Here is a 15,707-nt window from a genome sequence, read left to right on the forward strand (position 1 = left end):
ACATCGTGCTCGTGGGTTTCTCGGGGTTCTCCCGCTTTCTTCATTTCACTCATCTCTCCTTTAGCCTAAGCGGCATAAGCGTGGGACGTTAAACTTAAAGATTTCATTTTTTTCAAAGTTTTGTTTCTTGAGATACGGCAATTATAGCGTTCTGTTTCCATCGCATTCCTCACTGTAGCCAGGGACACTTATCCTTGGATTAATTTTGATAGTATGCACTATAATGTTCTTCTATCTATTTGATAGTTCTTCTAGGCGACCGCTCCTACGTTCGTTTTTAATTGACTTTGTAACGCTGAATATGTCTAATTTCAACTACACCATTGAGGGAAGTTGGTCCCCGATTTTATATATTTCAGACACAGAGTTAGCCTAATTGTGAACCCTCATAATAGTTTTTCTTTCATCCTCTGTTTTTTCTTTTCCTCAGTTCCTTATCTTACCTTTTCTAGATGTTTGTGGTGAACGGAGACAGAAAAAAAAAAGTTGATACTTTTGTCAGTAACTTTTTTAAGCACCAATGCAAGAGTAATCACACTAATAGTGCTTGGCAGGTATCTTTACTGTGAACAAAACTTCGATGTACGAGTACCTTTTCGACGGGAGTAAGACGTGAAGCCGGCAAACTACACTGAATAGGTGGCGCAACTGGTGAACTAAATGTCGCAATATAGTGTGGACGTAAAAGCATAGGATTCATATACAGCACACATATCATCTCAACTTAATTTACTCGTTAAACAATCGTAAACACGCGTTCGTTCGTTCTTTTTTTTTTTTTAAAAAAAAAGTAACTGTAGGAATACTTTTTCGAGTCACTATATGCACGCAACTAACTTACATATTGATCAACTTATAACATTTACAACACATTGCAAAATTCTTTAGAAACAAAATACACATCCATAACCTGGTATCTGGAAGCTTGTTATAACATGAAATAATAAGAAGTGTCAAAATATTACGCAAATTCCTAATAATTATACAGTACAAGTCAAAAAGATGGACCCGATTTCAGAAAGTTATTCTGTGAAATCTAATAAGCACATGTTCTTGTGAGACATGCGCTTCGAAAAACTAACTTGTAAAGTTTAGTTTCCACCCAATGTTTTCACTTTCTACCTCTAAGAATCAGCAGCGAGCAGTTAAGGAAAATGACGTTGAATGGAAGGGAGAGATCTTTTTATGTGCTTCATTATCATATAAACAAATCTGTGATTAGTGTACACATGACTTGACTCCATGTGATGTCTTCATCTAGGATTTTGTAAAGGATCATGTTTACGTACCACCAATTCCAACAACGTGGGACTGAAACAAGGGCCCCAATAAAAGTAGGGCTTGGAAACAGACCCCATTACATGCAGGGCTGGGAAACGGGGCTTCATTATAAGCGGAGCTGGAAAACAGGGCCCCCGTTACAAGCGAGGCTCTAAAACAGAGCATCCATTACAAGCGGGGCTAAGAAAGAGGGACCTCATTTCAAGCAGGGCTGGGGAAACCGGGTCCCATTATAAGCGAGGCTGGGTAACAGGGGCCCTACTACAAGCAAGATTGGGAAACAATGCCCCCATTACAAGCAAGAACCTCATTACTTGCTTCATAAGAGCCTAGTGCATAACAATACAAAATAACGTTGTTGTATGTGCGTTTTATCTTATTTACTTTCTCTCATTATTTGGAAATTATATTACTGCCAGTTTGTCATTGAATTTTTGGGGCCCCCAAGAGAGTAGGGCCCTAAGCTATAGCTTGTTTAGCTTATACGTAAATCCGGCACTGGCAATGTGCATAAGTAAATTGTGTTATCTGAAGTATTATGTGCACGCGTGCATCAAACTATATTCATGATTGCACCTTAGTGACGGTATTTCCTTCCTTGGAAAATATTTCATTTCACAATGTGAAACGAAACTAACTTGTTTGGTATGATGACTTGTCATCGCGTGCAGCGTGCTTTACCTGGGTAGAACCATTAACCCCTTCCGGATCCTATGGTACAATTTGTACCATACGAATTTTTCATGGTACATTGCGTTATTTCTCTTCTATTTGAGCTTTTTCGTCCGTTTTTTTTGTTTGTTTGTTTGTTTTCCAAGTCCAGAGGCCTTGTAGAAGACATTACGTATGGTTTCAGACCGTCCTGCGTCCAGACATAGGAGGTGATGACGTCATAAGTCAAAAATTTCTTTTCTCATTTTCTAAGCGTATGTTCAATATTTTTTGGTGGGCTTATTTTTCTACGTAGAAGATTGAAATTTTGCACAAACATTCAGTCCACCGAGTGGTATTTACCAGATTTTTTGTTCCGATGTCAGTGCTAAAACAGGGGGGGAACCAGAGGGGCAAAGGGGTGAAAAAGGGATATTTTTACCCCCAAAATCCCGTTTTTCGTCATTTTCCCGCCTCACAGGGGTGGACTGACCATAATCAAGTACCGGCCCCATGGCCGCTGCGCCCTCCTCACATCAGTGCCTTTGCGCCCTCCTGGGGAGGGGCTACGACCCGTCTTAGCCTCGGAAAGGTGCACAGTTTCCTCTCTGAACACAATTAAAAAAAAAAAAAAAGCTACATAATTATTTTATAAATTTGCTAGCCTTTGGCCAGCTAGGGCTCCACCCCAGACACCGGTATTTGCTCGGCCTGCGGCCAGGGGCGTCATTTAGGGAGGGCAGGAGGGGGCAATTGCCCCCCCCCAAGAGTTTGAGGAATACATATACTTTAGTCGATTGTCTAATAATATACTAGTACAAAACGTGAAATTCTTATGTCGGTGGTGCTCTTGCCCCCCCCCAAGCAAAGTCTGAAATGACGCCCCTGCCTGCGGCCTCGCTCTTTCTGTTTTTGCCTTTGGAAATCATTATAACGATCTTAGGGACCCTGAAATTTATAGATTTGACTCTAATATCGATCATTTTGGATGATTTTTATATATCAACCCTACCACCCCCACTGCTCCGCCCCCAGATCCAGTCTTTACTCGGCCTACGGCCTTGCCCTTTGGCCGAGTTTGGATGTTTATATATCTTTCTTTGAGCTTCTCCAGGAAATTCAGATATTTTTGAAAGAATCCCAGAAACGACTTGAGGTGTACTTGGAACAAAACCCAAGCATCCGTCTTGAGGCTATTGGGATAACTCTATGGAGAAGTAAAAGCAACGCTGCTGTAAAAATATTTGGACACTTTCATTACTGGGCATCCGACTCAAAGGATGCCAGACCAATAAAATCAAAACCAGTATATGTGGAACTCGTAGCAGCTTTAAGTGTGATTGGCAACTCGCAAGAATTCAATTCCAAAGTCAGACATGATGCAATGTCTCTCATTCAAAAGTTGTGCTCCTTTGAGACTATCATTGTGGCTATGTTTTTATTGATTTTTCAGCATACCACACCTTTATCAGACTACTTTCAAACAGAAAACTTAGACTATGTCCAAGCATGGCGCCTGATATTCTCAACACAAAATAAGTTGAAAGAAGCTAGGGACCAGTTTGACAAAGTCTACAAAGCAGCCGAACACTTTGCAACAGAAATGTCAAATAGTATTGAAGGACTCATTACAGATGTTCCTAGTCTAGAACAAGTTATTATGGAAACAGAATTGCCTGAGGTGAGATGTAGAAAAAGAAAGAAAATGGCAGGGGAATCAGCTTCTGATGAAGAATTGAAGACAGTAAATACGGATTTGAAGTAACAGTTTTCAACTGTGTTCTAGACCAAATTTCTAACAGCATGCAGGAACGATTTGCTGAAAATCAAAGCTTATACTTAGATTTAGAATGTTTTGATCCTAAGAAATTCAAGAGTTTAAGTCTGGCTTCGTTGTCACTGAAAAGAATCACTGAATTAATTTCTGATTGTGAAGAGGGAAAACTTAAAGAAGAGCTTTTTTCGTTTTCATCAATGAGGGAAGAGTTTTCAAAATCCCCTTATGAGAACCAAGAAAAGAATCAAGAAGCTGTTGAGGTTCGTACGATTGAAGATTTGATTGAAGAGGACAAGTTTTCTGAATATTTCATGAAGAATGAGGAGGAATATTTGGGGCCAACTGACGATATTGTAGATTTAAGGTCTATAAAATGTGATGGAATGAAGTGCAATTCTTGCTTTAAGTGCGCCTTCGATGTGATTCTGCAGTACAATATGTACTCAAGACTCTACACAGAATTATTCAAAGTTTATAAGTATCTTCTTACAATACAATACCGGCAACACAAGTGTCCTGTAAGCGAGCATTTTCGAAGCTCAAAAAAACAAGACTCCGTTCAAGACTTACAGATGAACATCTGGAATCATTGTTCTTGATGAACTCAGAAAGAGACATTCTGACCAAAATAGACAACAATCTTATTATTGACAAAATGTGTGAGAAAAGCAAGGAGATGCGAAGGCTCCTTCAAGCATAAAGCAGTGACTTTACTTTCATTTTCCAGTTTTGTTTTTGAATTTCTTTTTTCACTAGGTAGGTATATAATTCTAAATTTACTTTTGTTAATTTGTAGTAAATGTTTCATGTATACTTTTAATCAACGGTTTTAAAAATAGATGAAAAATAAGTCAATGTTATGATGATCATAGCTTTAAAAGGACGGAAGTATGAAAAATAGCATAAGCCCCAAACTTAACTCAAATCTTCAGTTATAATTAGGCTGTTAACAAATGTAGCCGAAGAAATTAAACAACTGGTGTGATTTTTGTAGTCTCAGTTAAAGTGTGCAGATTTATATAGGCCTAATATATTTAGTACTCAAAGTCTCTTTGTTTGTTTACGAAAATATTGAATTTGTATAATTCTATCGTGATTAACTGCAATATCTACTTAATCTTTTGTTGTATTTTATGTACTAATTTTCCGGGGGAAGCCCCCCGGGACTTCCTGTTATTAGGAGGGGTTATTAGGGAGGCTTTCGCTCGTATGGACAGCGCCCTCCCAGAGTATGTGACCGCGCCCTTTTTACATATCCAGTCCACCTCTGCCGCCTCACATACATGATGGGGACACTTGAGTCATACCGTCTGAAAGGCAGTTCCATTCTGAAGAGAATGATTGTCGAATTATTATTCTAGGGTAATTAGGGACGTCTCAGTGAATTTTTTTCAAAATATACTTCTGTATAGGGTAACATGGGAAAATTTCTGAATTTTTTTTTCTGGCGGGTCTATTTTTGCACCTAAAAGATTGAAATCGTGCACAAACATTCAGTCCATCGAGTGGTATTTAACGGTTTTTTTCAGATTTCTGCGTTAAAACAGGGGGGTCCAGAGGGGCTAAAAGTTGAAAAAAGGGATTTTTAGACCAAAAAAATCCATTTTTCTGCAATTTCCCGCCTTAGATACATGATGGAGACATGTGAATGGTACCGCCTGAAAGGCAGTTCTATTCAGAAGAGAATATTTGCGACACATGACCCTAGGGTAATTAGGGATGTCAGGATTTTTTTCCCTGAGATCATAGTGTTTTGTGGTAATTTGGGGCATTGTGGGAAATTTTGATAAAATTTCTCCATCCCTTACTATTCAAGATAGAAACTTGAAATTTGGCACACACGTTCAGTATACCAAGTACTATTTCTCAGATTTTTTAGATGGCTACGTTCACACAGAAGTGGTCCAGGGGGGCCAAAGTTCGAGAAAAAAAATCCCTCCGAAACTTTCACTTTGACATTTTTTCCCGCTTCTGGTATATGGTATGAGCATGCAAGTGGTACCATTTGAAAGCCAGCTCTATTCTGAAGAGAATGAGGTATGAACCATGATCCTAGGATAAATAGTAAAGATACAGTAGCTGCTTGACTGAAAGTCTAAAAAATAGCCCAAAAAGCCAGGATCCGGAAAGGGTTAAAAATAAATAAATAAATCGGAAGGAAAATTTTTGCCAAATAGCACTATTATCATGTGTTTATTTTGAACCACTCCATATGAAGGCTTGTTATATTTTACATCTGTAAGTCTTGGTTTAGAGAATGTGAATGTCATTCGTTTGCGCTGACTCAACGTTTGACGCAGAGGAGGAAAGAGGTTTTTAGAACAAATGCGTATATAGGCACAACACCACTACCAGGTTTACGTATAAGCGAAACAAGCTATAGTTTAGGCCTCTCTCTCTCTCTCTCTCTCTCTCTCTCGGGACCCAAAAAATTTAAAGCAAAGAAAACTGGATGCAAATTTGAAAATAGAAGATAAAAGTAATTATAATAAAACCTACCTAGCCTTATAGGAACAGTGTTTTATTTTCTGTAAGCTCCTATTATATAAGTAATTTTCCTCCTGCTAGCCTTCTAAAATACCACTAGTTTGTTCATCTTTGTACAAAGTTTGCCTACTCTCTGCATAGGTTGGTTGCATAGCCCTATGTAGCATAGTCAGAAGACTGCAGTGTAGTCAATTTGTCAGAGCCTCCAGTTGCAATAGCTTAGGGCCTCATCAAACCTAAATCCGGCTCTGCATGACATTTTGTTGAGTTGAGTTGATTTTGAGTTGAACGTCCCGTTCTGCAGCGAAGCTATATGAGGACCTGTACCTACTGATTAACGTAGAATCCGGACTCGCCGGGAATCGAACCTGGGTCTCTCACGCCAAAGACGCGTACGCTAACCGCTTAGCCACGAGGAGCTCCTGCATGACCTTTTGTAAATAGGACTTCTTTTCATATGGATTATACACAATGATCGCTATATGAATCGGTATGTAATACCGGTAGTAAGTTAAGCTGCTAAAAATTATACCAGCTGAAAATAGTTTAAAAAATAAGCTATATTATATTGAAGTATAGAGTAGTGATGTAATGTTAGAATTTCTGGTAGATATACGCTCGACCATTTTCAAAAATATAGTGTAATTTCACCCAGTGTGCGAATTAGATAATCTATATTGGGGGGAGGGGGATAAATTTAGACCAAAAGGACGTAAAGTCTAAAGGTGCAATACTTCAAAATGAGACAACAATGTCTTACCCTTCCCCCTCACACATAAATATGACATCTTTAATAAGTAAGAGATTTTTTTATTCAATAATCTACTGACAATAAATATGTATGTATATATTGTCTGACATGCACACACCACACCTAATCTTTCTGAACGTGTTTAAATGTACTCACTCTTGTGCCCGTAGTTCTCTAAGGTTCATTTACTTAATAATTCGGTCCAAGCGAAAGCCATGATCACAAACATATGTTAATTTTTCTATTCATATTGAAATCTTCCATTTCGCGTTATTACACACAGCTTAAAAAAAAAAAAAAAAAAAACTTCAGTATTATGAAAACCATCAAAATTATCAGTTAAACCGGACTTACTTTTTTTAAAAAAATCTAGGTATTCGCCTATCATACGAGAAAAGGATTGTTGTTGGCCCCGATTTCTGGCATCAAAGTCAAATCGAAGGCCAAATATTTGAAAAATCTCAATTCAAATTTCGAGCTTGCGCTTCTACCCCCCGCTAAACCTGCACTTTTCATGCTTTTTTTTTTTTTTTTTTTTTTTTTTTTTTTTTTAATATCGATCCCGTGACAGCTCAAGAAGTCAACACTTACAATTACTTTACTGTTAGGTTACAGATGAGTTGATTAACTATGTGTTACGTTATTCAAATAAAGTAAAACATTACATTGAAATTTTTCAGACAACATTATTGGCGTGGACAGCAAACTGTACAGCGAAAGGAAATATGGAAGAAGCCCCCTCCAGTTGAAGTGTTTATACAGACACAGACAATGACATGGAGAACCAGTCGTATTAGCAAATGCTGAAACAAATCTTCAATTATGCGCTTACTCACCCTCACATGTCTGCTCACTAGGGACGCATCCCCAGCGTGTATGTTAACATATAGCCACGAAAGAATATAGGCCCCTATCTCAGATTTTGAGTACAGTTTCGAAAGTTCATTTCTGTAAACTATAAAAGGCAGTGATTACTATGCTAATTACCACAAATTAAACGTAACTTTTGAGTTGCATACACACAAACTACCAGGGGATGAGGACCATGTGCTAACAAAGAATACACTGGAAAATGAAAAAAAATATAAAAAAAATAAAAATAAGATGACAATCGATACAAATGTAGAGAATGAATATGACATGTCCGAACTTCGCTGTATGGTGGAAGAAGCTATTTGTTTACTTCTTCGTGGCCAACCGCTAAGAGCACTTATAAATCCATATGTGACTGTTATGCGCAATTAGTACATTCAAATTCACGAACGACGATGAACTGAAGGGTACGAGGATACGGTTGCAAGTAACAACTGTAGTCATAGTAACATAGTTTAACTAAACGGTGAAAATAGTGGGGAAATTAGAAATGACCAAAAGTGAATAGTTTACATCGCTCATTTCGAAATACAGATAGAAGATTAAACTTACAAGAAGTGACAAAAATAAGTGAAATTTGGCGTTATACTAAGTATAGTTTGGGGGGAAAGCGAGCATTCCCGGTGGGGATACTTCAGCTGACTTCTTTGGGGGGGGGGGGGACAAAATGTAATTGAGGGGGGAAATCCCTCTCATCCCTCCGGTAATTCGCACCCTGATTTCACCTCCTGTATACGCTCGTTATTTCGTAAAGGGCCTGTGACACATGCAAAAGGTATCTGGGCCACAACAACCGATTTTGATGAAACTTGGTAGACTAATAGGACGCCTTGCAAAACTAATGTAACTGACAGGAATTCGTCGAAAAAGCTGTAGTTTCTGAGATACAGTCAGTCGATTCATTAGAAATGACATTTGTCGTGATATCTCGGGAACAGTTCCACCGAGATCAAGTAAACTTTGCAAGCCATAGTAGATGCATGATAGTTTTAAAATGAAATTAAAACGAATTGTCTGCACCTGTGCAGAATTGAGCATAATGCGCAAATAATAGTGCGCATGCGCATATCTCACGTGAAGACTGCAATATATTTTTCTCTTGCTTAGGTTCAACTTAGAGATGCAAGGGCTGGAATAAAAACCCGGCTTTTTTGGAAAAAAGCACGGTTTTTTCTGCTTTGCTTTTTTGCTTGGGAAATTTTTTTTTCAAAATTCTGCTTTAAATTGATAAAGCAGACTTTATTCGCTTCTCTATAACACAAAAAATCATTTAATTAGTGGTTGATGCTGATAATAATATAAAACCTTGAAAATAAACCATAAATTTCGAAAAGTTATTTCAAACAATTTTACTTCAACATATTTACATTATGAATTCCAAAGGATTAACCAATGTATGTAATAAGAATTTTTTAACTCCTATATACAAAAGTAAGCAGGGTTGGCAAAGTAAGCAGTGTTGTTCTTGAAAATGCCAAAAACCCGTTTTGGGGGGGGAAGTTTAAACAGGTTTTTTGGTTTAAACCAGGTTTTTTGATTTAGATATTTTGCTTTATGTATTTATATTACATGTTCACAGAAATAAGTTTGTTTCGCCTTAGTGTTATTATGCAACAACGGGGTTATGTTGGAATAGGTCCTATAAGCTTAAAGAAGTCCGGTCATAGGTCCCATAAGCTTAAAGAAGTCCGGTCAGTAAATTTCTTGAATTGAGAAACTCCCGCCCTAGCCATCGGGAAAATCCCGTCATTACTTTCGTAAAACAATAACGGGAAAATCCTGTTATTGCTTTGCATGTAAAACTTAAAGGTCAACGTATCATAGTGAGTACGCTAAAACTAAGATATTAAATTACAAATTTAGTATGTAGATATCATTGAAAGTTCAATCCAAGCTCATGTTGGAAGCTACGTAGGCAATCGATAAATTTTGCTAATTGCTATCAATATATGTAAGCAACGTTGGCTTCTTTATAAAAGAACAGGCATTCACGCATGCAGAAATATACAATTTGGTTTCGTTTCGTATGTTTAGGTTTAACATCCTTACGTAATACCGAGGTTATCAAGGAGAAGACTTTCGCTTAAAGTGACATCAGAACCGCTACTTGGTTTAAGCGTGAAAGAAGGGTTGTGGTTCGACTGAGAATTGAACATAGGACACCTTGATTAAAAGCTGAAAAGAAAATAAAACTAATGCAGATGGTTTGATATGTGGAAACGTCACCATGAAGTTCACATGATTCGCATTTTTCGTTCCTTTTATTTTTTGGTTTAAACCAGTTATTAAAAAAAAACAGCTGGTGTAAACCAGCCAATCCTAAAAGTAAACACTTCTTTAAAAAATACACAAATAACTAACAAAATTGTATGTAGTATTTTTATTTCAAAATATTCCATACCCTCTTTTTGAAACAAAATAAAATTAAAATAAAACATAAGAGAAATAATTAGATTTATATGATACACTTAATGGCTGCACATCTGGAACTTTTGGTTCTGTATATTCTTGAAATTCTACAGTTAAGTTTTAGATAACCACCATCACGGTTTACCCAATCCTCAAGTTTTCTGAATTTTTAACAAGGGGGATTCAACATATCATTACTGATCCCCAGCATTCAACCCAGCATTCGACCATTCTGACAAAGCTTTTCTTCATTCCATCTGTGAACGTAGAAATAGTGTGTGTACTGTGAGTTGACTGACTTCCTTTCTTATTGTTTTTAAATCGTTATTATTACTAATTACCAGCAGTGACGGCTTTGCGAAGGTTAGGGGAGCGGTCTTTCGGACTGAAGCCTGTTCCCCCAAAGTTACGGAATGTCTAAAACAAACGAAATATCTATTTGTTATGCCTTTACTCATAAACTTTAAGCTCCCGTCAAATAAAAATTACGAAAATTTAGAAAAACTAAACATTAGTAACAAAAATCCCTCCCAAAATACTTTTTTCTAAATCCGCCACTGATTCTCAGTATAAAATGATCTTCAAGGTTGTATCTGGAAGATTATTGCTAAACATATAAACGAAACGAAATATTAATTATGCCTGCACTCATAAACTTCAAGCACCTCCCAAATAAAATTAGGACATTTTAGAAAACGAAACAATCAGAGAAACTCCTCCCAAAGTACTTTTCTAAATCCACTACTGGTTATTTGTGTAAATTGGTATTCAAGATTGTATCCGGAAAATTACTGCTAAATCATTGCACAGCTACAGTATAACTGAAATATGGAAGTACGGTTTGATGGATATATTGAAAAACGTACGCTTTGACGCATATAAGATTAACTTTTGCGCTAGAAGCTAGAGTACTCAGCTTTTAGAAATGAAACACGGATGACAAACTATAATGATCTAGAGAAGAAAAAAAATGTCGATAACTCAAAAGTTAAAATAAAGTTAAATAGTCTCTAAAATTGCCCTCAAATACTACATTGTTCATCTTAGCTTTAATTCGTAAAACATGTGCTCCATCCATCTTGATGGTGAATTTCAGAGCGAAATATGGCATTTAGGTCATAGAATTCTTATCTAACAATAGAACATACTATAAGAAAGCTATTTAGATAGAAAAATCATGAAAATGAAAAAAGCCAAAATTTCCAAAATTCTCGTTTTTTCCCAAAAAAAAAGCCGGCTTTTTATGTGAAAAAAAACATGGATTCAGAAAAGCCGGCTTTTTTGCATCTCTAGTTGAACTACATGACGAGTATAACATAATGCAAGAAAAAAACTAGACTCAAAGGTGCATTTTCAAGCAACTGAGGTGAGAAGGTGTTGGGGAGTGGTGTGCCCCCGGATACCACCCTCTAGATACGACACTCTGTCTGGCTTCTCAGTCATACATTTCCATTACACCTGTGTAGAAGTCATATAGTTAACGTTAATAGTCGCCATATTCGGGTCGTAGTGATATGAAGTACTGTAAGTCATCGATGTTGCACAATAGTAACAGTATTAAGAGAGTGTAAGGATAAAGGCCTATCAGGCCTATGGTAGTGGTCTATTGGAACACATCAGTGTGATGCAGGCATCTATGCTTCAAAGAAACTTGCCAAAAACATACGCCATAGGGTTACCTATATATAATTAGTGTAGCCATGAGACGAGACCATTGGGATTGTCTCATCTCGTCGCGTGAAACAGTCTCGTCGTCGCAAACAATATAGGCTGGTTCCAATTAGGGATGGGCAAAACCGTTTTTTATAAAAAACGGAAACCGGTTTCTTGAAAAACCGAAATCCGAAAAACCGACATTTGGGTTTCCCGAAACCGGTCCGGTTTTTCACCGAAACCGGTTCGTTTTTTCACTGAAATCGGTTTTGGTTTTTTCCAGAAACCGGTTCGGTTTTTCACTAAAACTGGTTTCTGTGAAACCTTTTAGAAAACATAAAATTATTTCTGTGGAAACGGAATCGATTTCCGGAGAACAACGGAACACTATTCTGGTCAGAAATAGAACCAATAAAAAAAACAAAAAAAAAAAAAAAAACAAAAAAAACGGAACCAGGATGTATCTATTGTCCTCAATAATAGATACATCTGAACTCAGGGAGTGAAACCTTCAAGTTAACCATCTAACTGTAAAATTACATAAACATTATACAGGGTGTCCACATGAAACCTCCATGATTACAAATATTAATTGTATGGAAACTATAGTACCAGAGAAGAACGGTTTACAGCATCTTGAAGCCCAACTCAAACAATTTTTTGTTGTTGATTGTTAATTGCTGTTGTTTGTTGCAGGTGTTCAGTAGCAAAGTTTATATGAATTTTTATTATTTGTCGCACGTGTTCATGTATAAAGATGACAACAGCACAATAGAGAGCGCAGTGTATGATGTGGTTGGCTGAGACTAAATCACCAATTACCGTGCAAAGGAATTTCAGACGAAAGTACCAACGGGACCCACCAGACGTGAACACATGGTTTGAGAAGCTTTTAGCCATGGGGAGTGTCAACCGACAGCCTGGCTCGAGCAAGCACGAACATCTAAGGAAACTGTGTATGAGGTCAGGGATGCCTTCACTAGAAGCCCAACAAAGTCAGTTCGCAGAGCGTCACGTGAGTTGAACATCCCACGTTCAACGGTCCACAAAGTGCTCCATAAAAGACTGATGTTTAGATGTTCGTAGAGCTTTAGACCAAACGTTTCCACAGCGATGGATTGGACGTGATGAACCCATTCCTTGGCCACCACGATCTCCCGACATAACCCTTATGGATTTCTTCCTATGGGGCCATGTCAGATAGAGTCTACGCTGCGTGAGATTCCTGTTCGTCCCAAAATTGAAGAAAGTATCAACTCGATCACACCGGACATGCTACACAACACATGGCAGGAGATTGAATATCGACTGGACATTCTGAGAGCTATTAACGGAGCCCATATAGAGGTGCATATATAGACAAAAAAAAAAAAAAAAACTGTTTGAATTGTTCTTCAAGATGCTGCAAACCTTTATTCTCTGGCACTAATAGTTTCCATGCAATTAATATTAGTAATCAAAAAGGTTTCATGTGGACACCCTGTATTATGCTTGTATATGAGCATGTTTGTAGGAAATGTAAAACATAGTCTAGTAGGTGTAAAAATGCGAATCTTATTCAGCTGGACTGAGAGTCAAGTGGCAGCTCTGCAGGAAAGACAGATTGGTTAAAACTAAAACTTGATTGTTACAAGATAGCGAAAGGAAACTCACCTTATGTCCTAATTCTTTACTGCATTCTCTCAAAAGTTGCCACTGCTTAGTCACTACGACTCTGAAACGAATATACTAGTGGTTCCTTAAACAAATTTCAAGAAGTTACAATAGCTTTTGTTGACATAAGATAATCCTCTTCTTTACGAGACCTTGACTTTTTCCTTTATCTATTTCGTAATTCAAGAAAGTGCTATGGGAAATACCAATCAACTTTTACTTATCACACTGACCTAGTTGATATTGCACTATTATATGCAGAAGTAGTAGTCACGAACTCTTTCGCAGTTGTTAAAAGAGGTACTTAAGACCGAAGAAAATAATGCAAACTACTGAACAAACTTTGAAATGTGTTAAGAACTTCTTCAAACAAAACAATCTATATGGAAAGCTACATTTTGTTCTGATTTGAGCAAGCTAATACATTATTCGTTAAATATTGAGTAGGGTTTCTCTTGAAAGCAATGTAGTGTGGTGAGAAGCGGTCTGTATTGTGAAGATTGATCTTGGATGTAATGTTGCTTAATAGACGAGAAGTACATTTTCAAATTCGAGAAGAGATCATAAGTACTACATACAATTCTCGTTTCGATTTCGAGATGAGAAATCGAAAGAAATTTCACGAGTCTCGCGGTCAATACTAGTTTACCTAAGTTTTACAAGGGAAGTACATGAAGTGGTACGCGGGGATTTGCATTTGTTATATATCATTGGAAAGGTCACACCGAGTATACTTCACATGTGAAATATCTCGCTTAAATGGAACCTGTAGGGGGCGTGGCTGCTATTTAAAGATCAGAACAAGGCTCGCTCCGAAACACCAAAAAACGTGGATAAAATAAGAAGCTATGACGTAATTGTTTTGAGATGTGGTATATATGGGTTTGAAAGGTAGCTGAATACGAATCTGACATCAAATGTTTACAAATCAAAATGGCGGATCCAACATGGCGGACACAAATTACAAAGAAACACGCTATGAATCTGAAATCAGGTATATGGAGATATTCGACGTCGCTGTATATGAATCGGGTGCTTGACCCTCGGTGTGGCCTTTCCAACGATATACAACACATGCAGATCCCCGCGTACCATTTCATGTACTTCCCTAGTTAGTTCTCAAATACTGTTTTAGTGTTACATTATTCATAGTATAAATATTATAAATTGATAAAGTGATTGTACCAACATTATGAAGAGCATTTATCAACGTTTACCCAAATCATTACACAACGTATTCCAACAATATGATTTACATGCTGTTATATCATGCCAATCGTGGACTTCTCGTGACGCGTAAGAATCCTGATAACTTCAAGATGAATTTAAGAAAAGAAAAAAACAGGTAATAAATTGAAAAAAAAAAGACGAGAAAAGCTTTCTGAGAGTTTATACGAGACAGAAATCCTCGTCTCGTCTCGTGGGTAATACTACTTCATAATATTCTATGTACCAGTGATGGCACGGGTCACTTGGTCACGACTTTTGTCCGAGCCATCAGATCCGGCGACCAGGTGACTGGGAAGCAGCTAAGAGGGCCGTGATGGCTCAATGATATAGCATTCACTTCTGGTGCGTGAGCTCACTGGTTCGATCCCAGACTGCTAAGTCGATTTTGTTACGGACGAACACCGTGTACATGGGTTTTCTCAAGGTTCTCCCGTTTCCTCCCACTTTCTTTATTCCATCATTTCATTCATTTCTCATCATTAAAGCTTCCTTTAGCCTACACGTCACAACGTGGGACGTAAAACAGAAAGATTTTATTTAATTTTATTTTGGAAGCAGCTGAAATATCAACTGTACAGCGTTACAGCAGAAGTGGATTAATGATGTCCAGTGGTCGAGTTCTAATATTCAGTGTTTGATCTCCAGGCTTGACACTTCTTAATCAAGATATCATGTCTTGTTTTGTTTCAATATAACTTTATGTTTATTTCTCTTTTCATACTGGAAAGTTATGCAGTGGATTTGAATATAAAACTACATAAAAATAATTAACGTAACACCGCTTGGACTGAGCGGAATCTCTTATATTCTATGCAAAAGGTTTTACAGGCTCATTCGATTAACTTTTAGCGATCCCTCATAAAACACTGTAGCTTTTCATTTTTGTGATCCTTACACGTTTTTACTTTGATAGACCTTGTAATTACCTTTCAGTGCAATGCT

At 37.5% G+C, this 15,707-nt stretch overlaps 1 protein-coding gene across 1 annotated transcript in view; it reads right to left on the bottom strand.

Moving 5' to 3' along the window:
• Positions 1-13,685, bottom strand: part of Oat (Ornithine aminotransferase precursor) — a 173,155-nt gene extending 159,470 nt beyond the window's left edge. Inside the window, exon 1 of the mRNA XM_081766073.1 lies at positions 13,536-13,685. The gene's annotated coding sequence lies outside the window, so the exon portion shown is untranslated. The remainder of the gene's footprint in view (positions 1-13,535) is intronic.
• Positions 13,686-15,707: the final 2,022 nt, after the last annotated feature.

Source organism: Thermobia domestica, chromosome 1, assembly GCF_964235325.1.
Source record: "Thermobia domestica chromosome 1, izTheDome1.hap1.1, whole genome shotgun sequence".
NCBI lineage: Eukaryota > Metazoa > Arthropoda > Insecta > Zygentoma > Lepismatidae > Thermobia > Thermobia domestica.